General features: G+C 41.7%; 1 long non-coding RNA gene across 3 annotated transcripts; it reads right to left on the bottom strand.

The window, feature by feature from the left end:
* Window positions 1–3,541: 3,541 nt before the first annotated feature.
* On the bottom strand, window positions 3,542–13,189 carry LOC140586967 (uncharacterized). Of its 3 annotated transcripts, none has more exons than XR_011988743.1 (4): window positions 6,668–13,189; window positions 6,345–6,479; window positions 4,626–4,765; window positions 3,542–4,369 (listed from the first exon to the last, which is right to left on the bottom strand). It is a non-coding gene; the product is annotated as an uncharacterized lncRNA (long non-coding RNA). The 3 variants fall into 3 exon arrangements; XR_011988742.1 differs by having other exon boundaries at window positions 6,718–13,189; XR_011988741.1 differs by having other exon boundaries at window positions 6,345–13,189.
* Window positions 13,190–15,270: the final 2,081 nt, after the last annotated feature.

The raw sequence follows: 15,270 nt of genomic DNA, 5'->3' as shown, positions 1-15,270 counted from the left end.
TTCTTCACAGCACCTTGTGCTGTTTTCACACTTGCATGGCCGGCTGCGTGACCTGCACTGCCACGTCATTCACTGTCTCCTTTGCTGTGCCGCACCCTGTCCTCATGCTCACATGCTCAACTGCATGACCAGTCCTTCCACATTATTCACTGTCTTTCACTGAACCTCATCCTGTCCTCACACACATGTTCAGCTGTGTGATCCACCCTGCTGTATCCTTCACTGTATCTCATCCTGTCCTCACACTTGCACACTCATCTGTGTCACCCACACTGCTGTGTTCTTCACTATGCCTCGTCCTATCCTCACACTTGAATGGCCTGCTGTGTAGCCACAACCTTCACTGCTTACTTCACTGTGCTGCATCCTATCCTCATACTCGCATGGCCTGCTGCATGAACCTCCCGGCCACATCCTTCACTGTACCTCATCCTGTACTCACGCTCGCATGCCCAGCTGTGTGATCCACCTGCAGCATGCTCAGCAGCATGACCATACCTTGCCCTGTCCTCACATCCATGGGGCCTGTCTATGTGCAGCAGGTGACCTCTGATGTCTCTGGATGCGGTAAATCAGTTTCACAAGAACTTGTGTCCACAGCCAGCACTTGCTGGGTTTTATTTGGGTCTTACTGTCTCACTTACATGTTTATTGGGGTTTTTCTGTCTCACTTACATGTGACAGAAATGGGGCATGTTCCTTGAGTAACAATGGGTCATGTGACTCTTGCTCAGCTAAGCATCTCAGGAGAGTCAGTAGCACACGTGACATTATCTTAGATTAGGACATGTCTGAGCAGCATTGGAAACACCCAGAGGGAACATGACACTCTTTTGCCTGGTGGGTGGGTCTGCCCGAGTTAGTTCATCCTTCATCTAGGGTGACCTAATGTGAGTGAGGAAGACGCTTATAATCCAGTGAGGAAGAAGCTTATGCTCCACAGCTCCCAGTAACCTGCAAGTTCCATTGCAAGCTTTCTCACTTTACCGAGGGGTCACTTAAGGCACATGTTGAAATGTCAAAGCTGAGCAAATGTTAGCGCATGTGATCTCAACTAAATACAAAGAAGCCATTTATCCAAGGGAGGAGGACAAAGGGAGAGGACACAATGCACTCATCTGCCCCCTGGGTCCACCCCCGTTCAGAGTTCAACCAATAAGACCCCATTATCTTGCTTGATGGCCCTACCTCCAGAAGGTTCAGCCAAGTGAAATGCACATTTTCACTGCAAAGGCCCTCCTTGTCTCATCAGCCAATGGAACTTCATTTTCTCTCTGTAGAGCCTCTCTGGCTGGAATTTAGCCACTGAAAAGCCATTGTTCTACTGCTGAATACAGACAGTGTGGCTTTGCAAACAGCTATACCACAAATGGTTCTGAGAAGAAACTAAAGGGAAATAAAGATCATGTAACTAAACAGGCTGTCAAGGAAAGCATACAATGATAAAAGCAGATAGAAATGAGACAAGGTCCTTTAATGTGTAAAAAAATTGTGTGAAAAAACACAGCAATGATATTTTTGAAAAGTCCATTTCAGTTAGGTTAATCTCAAGTTGCTCATGCCAGACGGTAACGTGAAATCAGTTATGACATCCTGAACTCACTGCTGATGATCAGCATTTGACTTTAAATGCTTCTGGCACAGTTTGAAAAGGCCAAAGCACTGTTCCTGTAGCATTCCTGGGGAAACACGGCCCCAATCCAATGGCAATTCTCCCCCCTCTGGTACATGGTACATTTTATTCACTCTATGTTTCCCTTCCAGGACTTCAGGCCTTTGAAAACCAAGCTGTGGTTTCAGGGGCACAGTAAAACGTAGAATGTTGGTATCTATCAAATTACTCAAATTACTTGCTAATCAACTTGACAACTCCATTAATTAAGCATAATAGAGTAAGACATTCAAAGGATGTCTACTCTCCTGGAATAATCTCAGTAGAGTAAAGGGCTCATAAGATAAGTTACATAAGAAATTTACAAACGAGAGGGGGCCATTCGGCCCATCAAGCTCGTTTGGGGAGAACTTAACTAATAGCTCAGAGATGTTAAAATCTTATCTAGCTCTGATTTAAAGGAACCCAGGGTTTTAACTTCCACTACACTAGCAGGAAGACTATTCCGTACTCTAACTACATGCTGCGTAAAGAAGTGCTTCCTCAAATTTGTTTTAAAATGTTCTCCCGCTAATTTCCACTTATGGCCACGAGTTCTAGTATTTAAACTAATTTTGAAATAGTCATTTGGCTGAACAGCATCCAGACCCGTTAGAATCTTATAGACCTGGATCATGTCCCCCCTTAGTCTCCTTTGCTCAAGGCTAAACAGATTCAGCTCAGCTAACCTCTCCTCATAAGACATTCCTCTAAGACCAGGAATCATTCTCGTAGCCCTCCTTTGCCCCTTTTCTAAGGCAGCAATGTCCTTCTTAAGGTATGGTGACAAAACCTGCACACAATATTCTAGGTGGGGTCTTAACAAGGAATTATATAAATGTAACATCACCTCCCTTGACTTAAACTCCACACACCTAGAGATATAACCCAACATTCTATTGGCCTTTTTTATTGCTTCCCCACACTGGCGAGAGTGGGACATGGAAGCATCAACATACACACCAAGATCTTTCTCGTAATCAGCTACCTTTATTTCAGTGGAACCCATAAAATATCTACACTCACCTAAAGGATTATTAGGAACACCATACTAATACGGTGTTTGACCCCCTTTTGCCTTCAGAACTGCCTTAATTCTACGTGGCATTGATTCAACAAGGTGCTGAAAGCATTCTTTAGAAATGTTGGCCCATATTGATAGGATAGCATCTTGCAGTTGATGGAGATTTGCGGGATGCACATCCAGGGCACAAAGCTCCCGTTCCACCACATCCCAAAGATGCTCTATTGGGTTGAGATCTGGTGACTGTGGGGGCCATTTTAGTACAGTGAACTCATTGTCATGTTCAAGAAACCAATTTGAAATGATTCAAGCTTTGTGACATGGTGCATTATCCTGCTGGAAGTAGCCATCAGAGGATGGGTACATGGTGGTCACAAAGGGATGGACATGGTCAGAAACAATGCTCAGGTAGGCCGTGGCATTTAAACGATGCCCAATTGGCACTAAGGGGCCTAAAGTGTGCCAAGAAAACATCCCCCACACCATTACACCACCACCATCAGCCTGCACAGTGGTAACAAGGCATGATGGATCCATGTTCTCATTCTGTTTACCCCATGTCTCAAGAGAAATCGAGACTCATCAGACCCGGCAACATTTTTCCAGTCTTCAACTGTCCAATTTTGGTGAGCTCGTGCAAATTGTAGCCTCTTTTTCCTATTTGTAGTGGAGATGAGTGGTACCCGGTGGGGTCTTCTGCTGTTGTAGCCCATCCGCCTGAAGGTTGTGCGTGTTGTGGCTTCACAAATGCTTTGCTGCATACCTCGGTTGTAACGAGTGGTTATTTCAGTCAAAGTTGCTCTTCTATCAGCTTGAATCAGTCGGCCCATTCTCCTCTGACCTCTAACATCAACAAGGCATTTTCTCCCACAGGACTGCCGCATACTGGATGTTTTTCCCTTTGCACACCATTCTTTGTAAACCCTAGAAATGGTTGTGCGTGAAAATCCCAGTAACTGAGCAGATTGTGAAATATTCAGACCGGCCCGTCTGGCACCAACAACTATGCCACGCTCAAAATTGCTTAAATCACCTTTCTTTCCCATTCTGACATTCAGTTTGGAGTTCAGGAGATTGTCTTGACCAGGACCACACCCCTAAATGCATTGAAGCAACTGCCATGTGATTGGTTGATTAGATAATTGCATTAATGAGAAATTGAACAGGTGTTCCTAATAATCCTTTAGGTGAGTGTATACTTTATATTTCTGCTCCCTCCCATCTTTAATGTTAGTACATAATTTTTTAACTTATCGCTTCACACTGCCACAGAGACAATAAACAGGATACAATCACAGTTTAATTTATAAAACCAGGTCAAATATAAAAGTTGCTGAAAGCCAGCAGAAGATACATCACGCAAAATCAGTCTAAATTAAAAAGTTAAAAAGGATCATTCAGAAGAGAATCCAAAATCAAGGCAAACTGCTCAGACCACAATTCAGGACAAGACTTTTCAATATAATTAAAGTCACATGGGTTTAAGTAGTGAGGCTGGTATTTTGGTACTGGAGAAAAGGTTACTGAATGAGTCCAGAGTTTGGGGGGTGGGGCATGATTACATGACGACGAGATGGCAGCACCATAAACCGAATTCCCAGACCCAAGATCCCTATGGGAAAATACACATACATGGACCTTCATGGGATTCCCCATGTAATGCCATTGATGATTCCTAGTCCCAATCCAACAGACTGCAGAGAGATAAAAAAAAAAAAAACAATGTACTACTTTTTCTTTTCAAGCAGATGTTTAAGCACATGTTTTTTATGTTCCCAGAGTGCCTATTTTTTCAGGTTCTGCTATCTGTGTGAGAACATGCTCTTCAAATTCCTCATCACAAACATAAAAAAGTAGGTGCACATAGACACACATAAGAGTGTCTGCAGGACGCGAGATACTGCTGGAAGCTGCATGGGCCATAATCACTAGAGAGCTGAGTATACCAACCTGGAATGCAGGCTGGGACGGCACGGTGAAGTGGCACAGTGGTTAGCATTGTTGCGTCAGACCTCTGGGACCGGCTCCATGCATGAGTGTGGAGCTTGCATATTCTCCTCATGCCATAGTGGTGTTTCCTCCAGGATCTCCTGTTTCTCCCCCAAAAACAAGTTAAGGTGAATTGGTATTACCAAATTATCCATAAGTGTGTGCGTTTGTGTGTCTCTCGTGTACATATTACGTTGTGGGGACCAAATGTCCCTACAATGTGATAAAAACCTGTTATTATGTCATTGCGGGGACCATTTTTTTCAGTCCCCACAAGGGTAGACTTAATTTAAAAGAAATCTGTGACTGCAATCAAAAAACTAAAATGTCAAAAGTCTTGTTTTTTTTTTAGTTACTTATGGTTAAGGATAGGGCTTGGCCCATAATCATATGTCTGTGCACCACTGCAGAGACATTCTACCATTCTACCATTGCCACAAGGTTACAGGGTTATTATCTTTGATTTATTATATTTTTTTAAATATATGATTTATTTATATACTATTTTCAATTACATGTTTTTATTATGAAGATACATTTCTACTTATTTTTATATATTTTACCTTCAATTGACTAAAGGTTAAATGTGTCTCTTCTGAATCCTACATGAATACACAGCACACATTATGTCCTCAAATATTGTCCTCAAAATGGACATAACATGTTCAAGGCATTAGTGCTAGTTAAAGATAGACAAATTTGTACTTTAGCTAAATAGCATTTACATTTTTTGCTTTGGCACATTTCTCAAATTTGCAAAACAACAAATGTAATCCATACACCATGTCACTTGTGCTGAGCAGAATATCCTTTGTCATTGCTTTGTACAATTTGCAAATGTATGCAAATGAACAATTGTACAATTGTAATCATTTGCCGTAATTTTCAGTTGTTTTAGGCTTAACTGAGCTGTGTCTTTCTGCAGCTAAACCATAGTGTTGTGCTATATGCATGAATTCGTCATGTAAATGTTAAGCATTTTTCTGAAATCGGGAAAAACTGTAAAAATGATAACCAAAAATATTTCATGCAAGTTTTCGTTTAATTTGACTTTTTCTTCTATTTTCATATCTATTATTTCATAACTTATTTTATTACAGTTTACAAAAATGTTTTCTTATTGCTTTAGTTAATAATAATATCCTTGATTGCTTAACGTGACACTTAGCCATCCACACCTGCCAGTTTGGCCTTTGCAGACTCCACTTCAGACTGTGGCTCATGACACAGTGGAGACATTACAGAGGGATGTGAAAAACCTGCAGCCATATGAACTGAAAGAGCTTGCACAGGTGAAACAGATGTACTGTAAGGATTGACAGTGGCCTGGAATACACATCCGTATGTGGTGTAGAAGGATGACATGTAACCTCAAATGAACTGGAGAGGTATGTGCACACTGGAGAAGAAGCTAGAGATTAGACAGACAGAGACACTTTTGAAAACCTGGTATGGAAGGCAACACAAAAATGTACATTCAGTCAACAAAAAGGAAGTTGTGGTAGAGCTCTGGGTCTAATCAGTGGTTTGGCCTCAACGCCAGACCTGATATTAGGTCACATGTTTTATTACACCAACATATTCTTCAGCATGACTCACATTTGGAACTCGGTCAGTTTAATGATGTCAGTTAATGATTTTCTAGCATTTACACAAACACGTCCTCAAAATTCTCCTTACCATTTATGTACTTGGAGGAGACTTAATGCTGCTTAGCTTCAAAACAGATTAGACCAAAAAGTTCACACAAGCCACTTTGTGGCTAAGGACCTTGTCAGAGCTGGGTTCTGAAAGAGGAGGAATAATTGTGGCCATCTGCAACATAAAAAGAACCAGTCAGATGAGCACAATGGGAAAAGGGCCAATGAAAGCTAGGATGAAAGGGTCTAGCACAGTGTAAGGGCTATAACCTACATGAATAATTACGATAACAATGTAGTGAACAGCAACAGGGATCTGGTGTGATGAACAATTGTCACATTGCTAATGTGTTGTTTACGCACACAGGAGGGCCACAGATGTAACTGCAGTGCTGTTGTCCTAGACATGTTACCGTGGTGATCATCTTCCTGTGCCCTGACTGGTTGCATAGGTCCCCTGATGGTCATGTTACTCCAGCGTGATGAAAACCTCCTGAAAGTGGAAGATAACACTGTCCTTTCTTATCTCTACTTTGAGGGCAAGGCTGTGCTGAAAACCACTGGTGAGCCTAGCAGCTGAGGCCTGCTGAAGACTTTGAATCAATGAGACAGATAGAAGAATAAAATGAGAACAGGAACAATGACTAGGGAGGGCACCACCATTAGTCAAAATGTTTGGGCCCCAAATGCTAACCATTGTTTTTTAAGCATACAGTAAATAGGCTCAACACAAATCCGTTGGGTCCAGGTTTCTTTTGGACATCATGACTGTCAGGAACCTGGGCCAGTGGGAGCCCCAGCCTAGGAGTGTGGTTCAGATTGTACACTATAGTGGTTTTTCTAATCTCCAAGTACACTACCGTTGAAAAGTTTGGGGTCTCTTAGACATTGCCTTCATATCTGAAAACAAGAATACATGAAAGCGTTTCAAAAGACACCTCTTTATTTCTGCCCATTTTGGATCTTCAATCAAACCCACAACTGCTGATGCTCCAGATACTCAACTCATCTAAAGAAGGCCAGTTTTATTGATTCTTTAATCAGTGCAACAACTGAGCCAACATAATTTTAAAAGGTATTTCTAATGATCAAATTTGCCTTTTAAGATGATAAACTTGGATTAGCAAACACAACGTGCCATTAAAACAGGAATGATGGTTGCTGATAATGGGCCTCTGTATGCCAATGTAGATGTTACGTTTTTAGTTATATACAGTAGCCACTTACAACATTAACAATGTCTGCAATGGATTTCTGATTAACTTGATGTTACTGTAATAGACAAATAAAATACTTTTCTTTTGGAAACAAGGATATTTGTAAGTGACCCCAAGATTTTGAACAATAGTGTACATTGTACATTCAGTTTGTTCAATGCTTCTTCCAGTTCCATAGTATCTGTGTTGAATAGTAATTAACTTAAATAAATTTACCTGTGAAATGGAGATAAGTGGGGATTAGGGATCACTCTTAAGATCAGGAAAGCACACAAGGCTCTCTGTCTCTGCCCTGGTGTGAATGTGGTGGTAATGTAACTCACTGAAAAGTCAGATCCCTGTAAGTGTGTAGCACAAATGGTGCTGCATTATGTCAGACACTGTAATTTATGTTGCTTATATGACTTGTGACACACCATTCAAATTACCAACCAGCTTCAACCTGAAAGTATTCTAAAACTCTACTAGTGAGTCTGGTGTAGAAGTTATGATTATTAAATACTCACTTTCTGCAGATACTCAACCTGAGGTCACTGATGCCATAAAGGAGAAAATGGAGATACGTATTTACTGATGAGCAATGCACCAATGCGTGATCAAAACCAAAATATTCAGCATCCAGACTCAAATGGAGCTGATGAAGTAACAGATGGATGACTCAGGGGTACGATTCTGAACTCAGACTCTGAGGCATGTGCCCCCCAACCCCAACACATAAACATATCCACTCTAATCATCCCATCCTCTCAGAACAGCACAGATTCTTCACACAGAGAACCACATAACAGCATAGATTAGCAACTCCGCTGTCAGTAATGACTTTCACGAAGGAGAGGCTGGAGAAACAATAAATACAGTGGTGCCTGAGGTTCACGAACACAATCCATTCCAGGAAAGTGGTCGCGAACCAATTTATACGCGAACCAAGGCAATTTTTCCCATAAGAAAGCATTGAAATTTGATTAATTTGTTCACAAGCCTACTAGATAATAATTTTTGTTAATTAATTTTCTAGTTCTAGTTTAAAGAAAGACACAGTATAGTGTGGCGACAGGCAGACCGAGGCATCGCGGGAGCAGAGGGAGACATGGAGATTTGCTTGCCGGGGAAATCACACTCTTTATTAAAAGTCCTTAACTCTTGTATTGTTGTTGTTGTTAATGTTAATGGTTACATTTCCCTATCATCGTGTATGCGTTTGCCCGTGTCTTGTGTATACCCGGTCCAATCCTCGTGTGATATTTAGCGTGTGTAAATCTTCCACCGTATGTGCATCTTGTAGTTCAGCATCTTACAACCTTGTGTTTCCCGTCTGTGTATTTGGGTTTGGTGCTCATTGGTTGCCTGTTGTGGTCCTTCTATTTACAATTGCATGCAGGGCATGCTGGGACATGCGCCCCGCTGGTGCTACACTAGTATAAAAAAAGGAATGTGGTTAAGGGATCTGTGTTGAATGGCTGAAACAGTTTAGTGTGCAAAAATTAAATAAATAATATTAATAATAATAACGAAAAACAGAAGCACAGCACAAATCAACTAAATGATTTTACATTACTGGCAGTCCCCAGGTTACGAACGAGATCCACTCCCTAAGTCTGTATTTAAGTTGAATTTGTAGGCAAGTCGGAAAAATAATTATACAGTACATACTAATACTACTACTACTACTGATAATAATAATAATACAGAAAACAAACTAAATACAGTACTGTACTATACCTCCAGCCAACAAACCACTAAAACTGTGCAATGTTTTCACAAGTGTCACAAAGTACTGCATGTGTTTGTCTATTTTAATTTAATAAGCTTTTTGGTAGTCCGTTTGTAAGAAAGAATTGTCCATAAGCCAGGTGTTCTTAACCCCAGGGACTGTCTGTACAGGACCATCCCATCGCCAGTCAGCCACAGAACAACTTCTTCAGGTGAACTTCTTCCTAGCCAAAGAGAAGGAGAAAACACCTTTCATGTTTTATCCAATCCAGTAATATCGCCCCTTACTGGTTACTCACTGGTGGAAAATGATATGAAAAAGAGAACTTTAGCTGATCCCAACAGCAGGCTTGAATGATGCCGCACAATGATAACCACCATAAAGGTTCATGTTCTTTCAAGAGGAGACTTGGTGACTCTGTGGACTCCACTGTTGCCTCTCACTTCCATGGGGTTTGAATCCTGCCCCAGTCTGTATGTATGGAGTTTGTATGTTCTCCCAGTGTTGTGTGAGTATCCTCTGGGTACTCCACTTTCCTGCTGCAGTCCAAAACCATGATCAATCTATGTTTCTAAGTTGTGCATGTGTGTGTTCTGCAATGGATTGCTGTCCCCTGCTTTGTATCCTATGCTGTATCCCATCCAAGCTGTCCCCTGCTTTGTAACCTACACTGCTGAGGATAAGCTCCCTCCCAGTACTGGATAAGTGACTGAAAGATGGATGCATGAATAGAAAATCTATTAAAGGGCAATAGATTTCTTGCTTGGGGTCAAATCAGAATGTTGTACAGAACACATAGTGTCACATAGTGGTGGTGCTCCTCATAAGTACTGATGGAAGCTTGTATGTTGACATTGCCTTGTGGTGGCCAGAGACATTTAGTCCAGCATGAACAAGAAATAATCTGTACAGAAAACAGTGGAAAATTCGCAGATGTGCTCGAGTGAACCCTCCACTGTCTGATCTCCTTCACCTGGTCAGTGTTCCTTTCTAAGTGTGCCTGGTGGTGGCGGGCTCACATATGTATGGTGGCACCTTTGTACATGGACAGACAATGCTAGGGAAGTGTGCATTTAGCAAAAGGGCTGGAAGGAGGGTGTCTGTGTAGAGTAAATGGGAGCACTATTATCGTTTATAAAAAACAAAAACAAAAAATGAATGTCATTATGACTATTCCAAAACTGTTATTCACATAGATGATTTTCATCAAAAAGCAATTCTCTTTTGAAAATAACCATGTTTCCTATGCAGTGGTTTGTCTGTTTGGTTCCCACTATACAGCTGCAAAAATGTCAGACCAGTCCAGGCCTTACAGGATCAGCTGAAGGAGAATCACTGCAGGAAGTGGAGCTATGTACTCCCTCAGGCAGACAGACATGTGCTGTGCCTCTCTGAGAAAAATAGACTCAAATCCAACTATGGACACCTACAGTGTGCAATCAATTGTGCAAGCAATAATACATAAGCAGCAGTGCTGAAAGGGACAGTACACAAGCAGTGGGAGTAGCAAGATACTGAGAAGACTTTGGTAGACAAATATCAGATCTCCAGTCTCTACCTCATACTTTTTCTAGGTAACCCGTTTTCATCAAAACCCACTTGTCAGCTGGAAAACTCCGACATATCAGTACGGTAATAGTGTGCGACAGGATGCTGATAGTTTCATGAGAAGCCACTCCTGTCGGGGAAATAACCATGAAAACTCCATAACTCTGTGATTAGAGCAGTGCTTCTCAATCCAGTCCTCCCAGCTCCCAACACACCTGAATCTGGTATTCAGTGTACTTGATTGTTTGGTTCAGGTCTGCTGGGAACTAGGAGAGAGCAAAATTGTGGACTGTTAGGGACACCCGAATGACTGGGTTTGTAAAACACTAAATTAAAGTAAATCGTACACAGAAAAATTAACCATGTAAACCATCCATCCATCCCATGAGGAGAAAAGGGTACATCAGCTGTACATATTCTCTATGCATGCGTCAATATTTGAGGATGACCACCCTGAAGGGGCCACCATCTTCCAACGGACCTTTTTTATTCCATTGCTCCAGATACTCTTAATAGACCTCACCCCTCAAGGCATATTTGCAAGTTTACAATTCCCTCCAGGATAAGCACTAGGGAAAATGGTGGCATCATAAATATTATATTCAATTCAATTCAATTCAATTTTATTTATATAGCGCATTATCACAACATTACATTGTCTCAATGCGCTTTACATTTCTGCCTCGTAAGGACCCCCCATTGAGTAAGCCAAAGGCAACGGTGGCAAGGAAAAACTCCCTAAGAGGAAGAAACCTTGGGAGGAACCAGACCCAAAGGGGGAGCCCTTTGGGTCTGGTTTATTTCTGTGGATCCATTTATTTACAGGTGTGGGTCCTACACCAGATATCCCAGAATGCTTCATTTCATATGCTGGGAGTTTCCATGCATAGCAACACATTCTATGAGTAAACTTTAACTGGCCAGAAACCAAGTAGGTTATGATGGAGTGAGATAGAGTGTCAGCAAAATGACATGACCCCTTAAATTTCCCATGTCTCACAAGTCCTTCTGGAAGTACGGCCCACTCACAGTGTAAATACACTTCAGATCACATTTCTTTTAACACCACTTAAACATCTATAACCCCATAAGTAATATAGTCAATAAAGATGGAGAGGCAGATGTACTATATGTTTGCACCCGTTTCAAGCATAATTTTGTTATAACATGCGCCTAAAACATGGCATGGCAAGTACAAACAGACCACACATGCCTAAAACCACAATTTTATGACTGAGGAGCGCAGAATGACAGGTTGTGCTTTTCCTACTCATGCATATATGTATGCATGGGAGGCTCAAAGGAAAAGAGGGAGTTTCAAGCAAAAACATAGAGATGCACATAGAGAATCAGATTACATATTCGGCTGCATGTATGAAAACTGCAAAGGAAAGCACATGTCTGGTGTGGGCTAAAATTTCGTAGCCTCGGATAAAAGCAGGTGTAATCAAGGTAGTGCATTCCATACATAAGGGAAATATCAGGAAGGAATGGTCCTCCCTCAGTCCCTGAGCTTATTTTCAGAAAGAGAAACCACATATTCCATTAATGCACAAGTTATATGTGATGCCAATCTACAGATCTCAAACATTGAGGCAAAATTTCCCAGCTCTGTCCATGACACACTGAAAATATTTAGATTTTGGTTAATAAAGGTTGAATCAACATAAAATATTTAAAGTAATCGATCACACTAAATATTTGAAGTTGCCTCAATATATTTTTTCAGTGTAGGTTCAACCCTAACCACAAATAAAGTTACACTTAAATAACAGACTAAAAATTTTCAACTATTTGAATGAGAACAAGCACACTAAATATAGAACAGCTTTATTTTTCAGTTTATCATGTCCCTAGTCAGAATGTGTGAGCAGTAGTTTTGCTGAGGTGCAGTTGTTGGGTTATTAACCCAAAGCATTAGCTTTAGCTGTCTGGGATACCCACAGTCACCTTAGATAGAAGTAAAACACAAAAGAACTGTACCATATTTACAAAAAATAATGTGCACTGTTTATTGTAAATGCTTAGAACACTAGTTGAAATGGAATTGATAGACAAAAATGTGCCAGTAATTTGTTGTGAAATAAATAAAAACAATGTTTACCTTGTAAACATGCAACTCCAAAAGCCCTGCTGCTTAATCTGTAGCACTATTTCGGAAGATGAAGCTGCATCTGACATCAACAGGGAACAGCGCATGCCATCCGCAGACTGGTCAAGTACGGGTGGTGACATGTACTGATTAAGCAATCAGATACAGGTTTAGTACACCCCACATTAAATGACAGGGTGCAGCATAGGCTATCTGCAGATCGGCCAAGACGCCGTTTATGCTGCGCTCTCTACCATACATACATCTACTCCACAGTGTCATGAAGATTTCCATGTCAGCTATTAGAATAGGAGCAATCAGGTAGAATAACCATTATGCACAGGGAATCAGGTGGGTCAAATAAACTTAATCAAGGAATACAGGGACCAACAGGGAAACTAAGAAACAGAAGAATATAGCAAAGACAAGTAATACATAATCACAAACAAAGGCACCTAGCAAAACCCAAATCAGAACGCAAACCAAAATCTAGGAAAAAGAAAACTAAAACAGAAAATAAACATGGACGAAATCCAATAATTACGAATAAAGAGGAAGCTGGTCTCAAACTCATGACCAAAGGGTTTGGAACTCAGCCCATAGAGCTTTGCGGCAGTCTGAGGAAATACACTAAGGTGAAGGACACAGGGAGGACAGCATGGCCAGCAATACCTGCTGGCCAAATGGAGGGAGAGACACAAAAGTTTGAGGAGGATGGGTTTTGACCCTGACAACAGGACTTTGTCTTGTGGTAAACATCAGCATGACAATCAGATGAACATCAGCAAGTCAAAAGAGCAGGTTGATGATTCCTGGCATAACAGGGAGCCCCTGAGACCAGCCCTGAGAATGTGCAAGTGGTGAAATCAGGCAAATAAACAGCAGACTGGACTAGATGGAAACTGTACAAGAAAGACCAGAGTGGGAGCTACTTCGTGGGGAGACTCAGGTATTTCAACCTGAGCAGTAGGCTTCTATGGATGTGATATCAGTAAATGCTGCAGTCTGCAGGAGGAGCAACTGTTCTGTAACAAGACTATGTAAATTACCAGGTAATTCATTCTGATATGGACATTGTACGCACCTTTCTTTTCTTTTGACTGCGTGTATTTTTATTGCAAAGCATAAACAATAATCTACACCATGCCCATTTTTACTGCACAGTCTAAACAGGGCCTAAACCACACCCATTCACTTCAAGGTGTAGTGTGTGACGTTCCCGGTCCCGGAGGGGCGGGACTCGACAGGTGTAGCGACTCTGACTTCATCATCGGAGATATAAAAGGAAGTAGGATTCAAACCATGGTGCGAAGTATTGAGCCAATGTCACTATTGTGCCTTACCGAGCAGCTTCTTGTCTCTCGTCTCCCCGCTCGCCTCGTGTCCGTCAGTCTTACCTTTGTCCAGCGCCTTTCGTTCTTACCTTTTTTCTCCAGCCCAGCTCCCGTTCCTGATCAGCCTGCCCAGCCCTTTGTCCTGTTTTGCCTTCCTCTCCGGTGTCTTGTCTACGTGCCTCTTCGTCGGACTGCCATCCCGGACTTCGACCTTCCTGCCTGCCCCCGACTCGGATTCTTGCCTCTCGTTTTGGATACTTCAGCTGCTTTGTCAAGACCGGTTAATAAACCCTGCTTGTCTTGCTTATCTGGGTCCGACTCTCTGTCACTCCGCATCACAGAGTGTCCCAAGCAAAACCTATTTTACTGCAGAGTATAAACAGTGTCCTAAATCACTTTCATTTTTACAGCAGAGCATAAATGGTGTCTTAAACCATATTTATTTTTACAGCATAAATGGTGTCCTAAACAACAGCCATTTTACTGCAGTGTAAACAGTGCAGTGTCCTAATCCATGCCCGTTTACTTCAGAGCATAGTGCCCTAAGCCACACTCACTTTTACTGCAGAGTATGAACAGTGTGCTAAGTCCCACCCATTTTACTGCAGAGCATAAACTCTGTCCTAAACCACACCCATTTTACTGCAGATCGCAAAAAGTGTCCTACCCAGGAGTGTTCTGCTTTGCCCCCAAAACATTGTAGAGTGGCAGATGGCCCAGAATGAAGGAGTGAGTGTAACCCTGGCAACGGACAAGTGCGGACACCTAAGGCTCTTAACTGGGAGCAGTGCCGTCGATCCTGGGTGTCCAAGGCCCAGAACAGGACTGAGCCGTCTGTGCATCAGCAGGGGGATGTCTTTGGTCACACCTTCACCGAGCCTGGCATCTAGGAATCACAGACAGAGATACCTGTTTTAGTACGGAGGTCAGATGATACTCAGAATTCAGACAGTGCACTTCCTACTCGTCAAATGAAAATGACATTTGAACACATTAAGTTAAAAAAAAAAAGAAAGTATATTGTAAAGTTATATTTGAATATTATGTGAGTCATGTTAACATGT

Source organism: Paramormyrops kingsleyae, unplaced genomic scaffold (genome assembly GCF_048594095.1).
Source record: "Paramormyrops kingsleyae isolate MSU_618 unplaced genomic scaffold, PKINGS_0.4 ups109, whole genome shotgun sequence".
NCBI lineage: Eukaryota > Metazoa > Chordata > Actinopteri > Osteoglossiformes > Mormyridae > Paramormyrops > Paramormyrops kingsleyae.
Note: the sequence above shows the minus strand (reverse complement) of the source record. Positions and strands in the feature narration are given on the sequence as shown.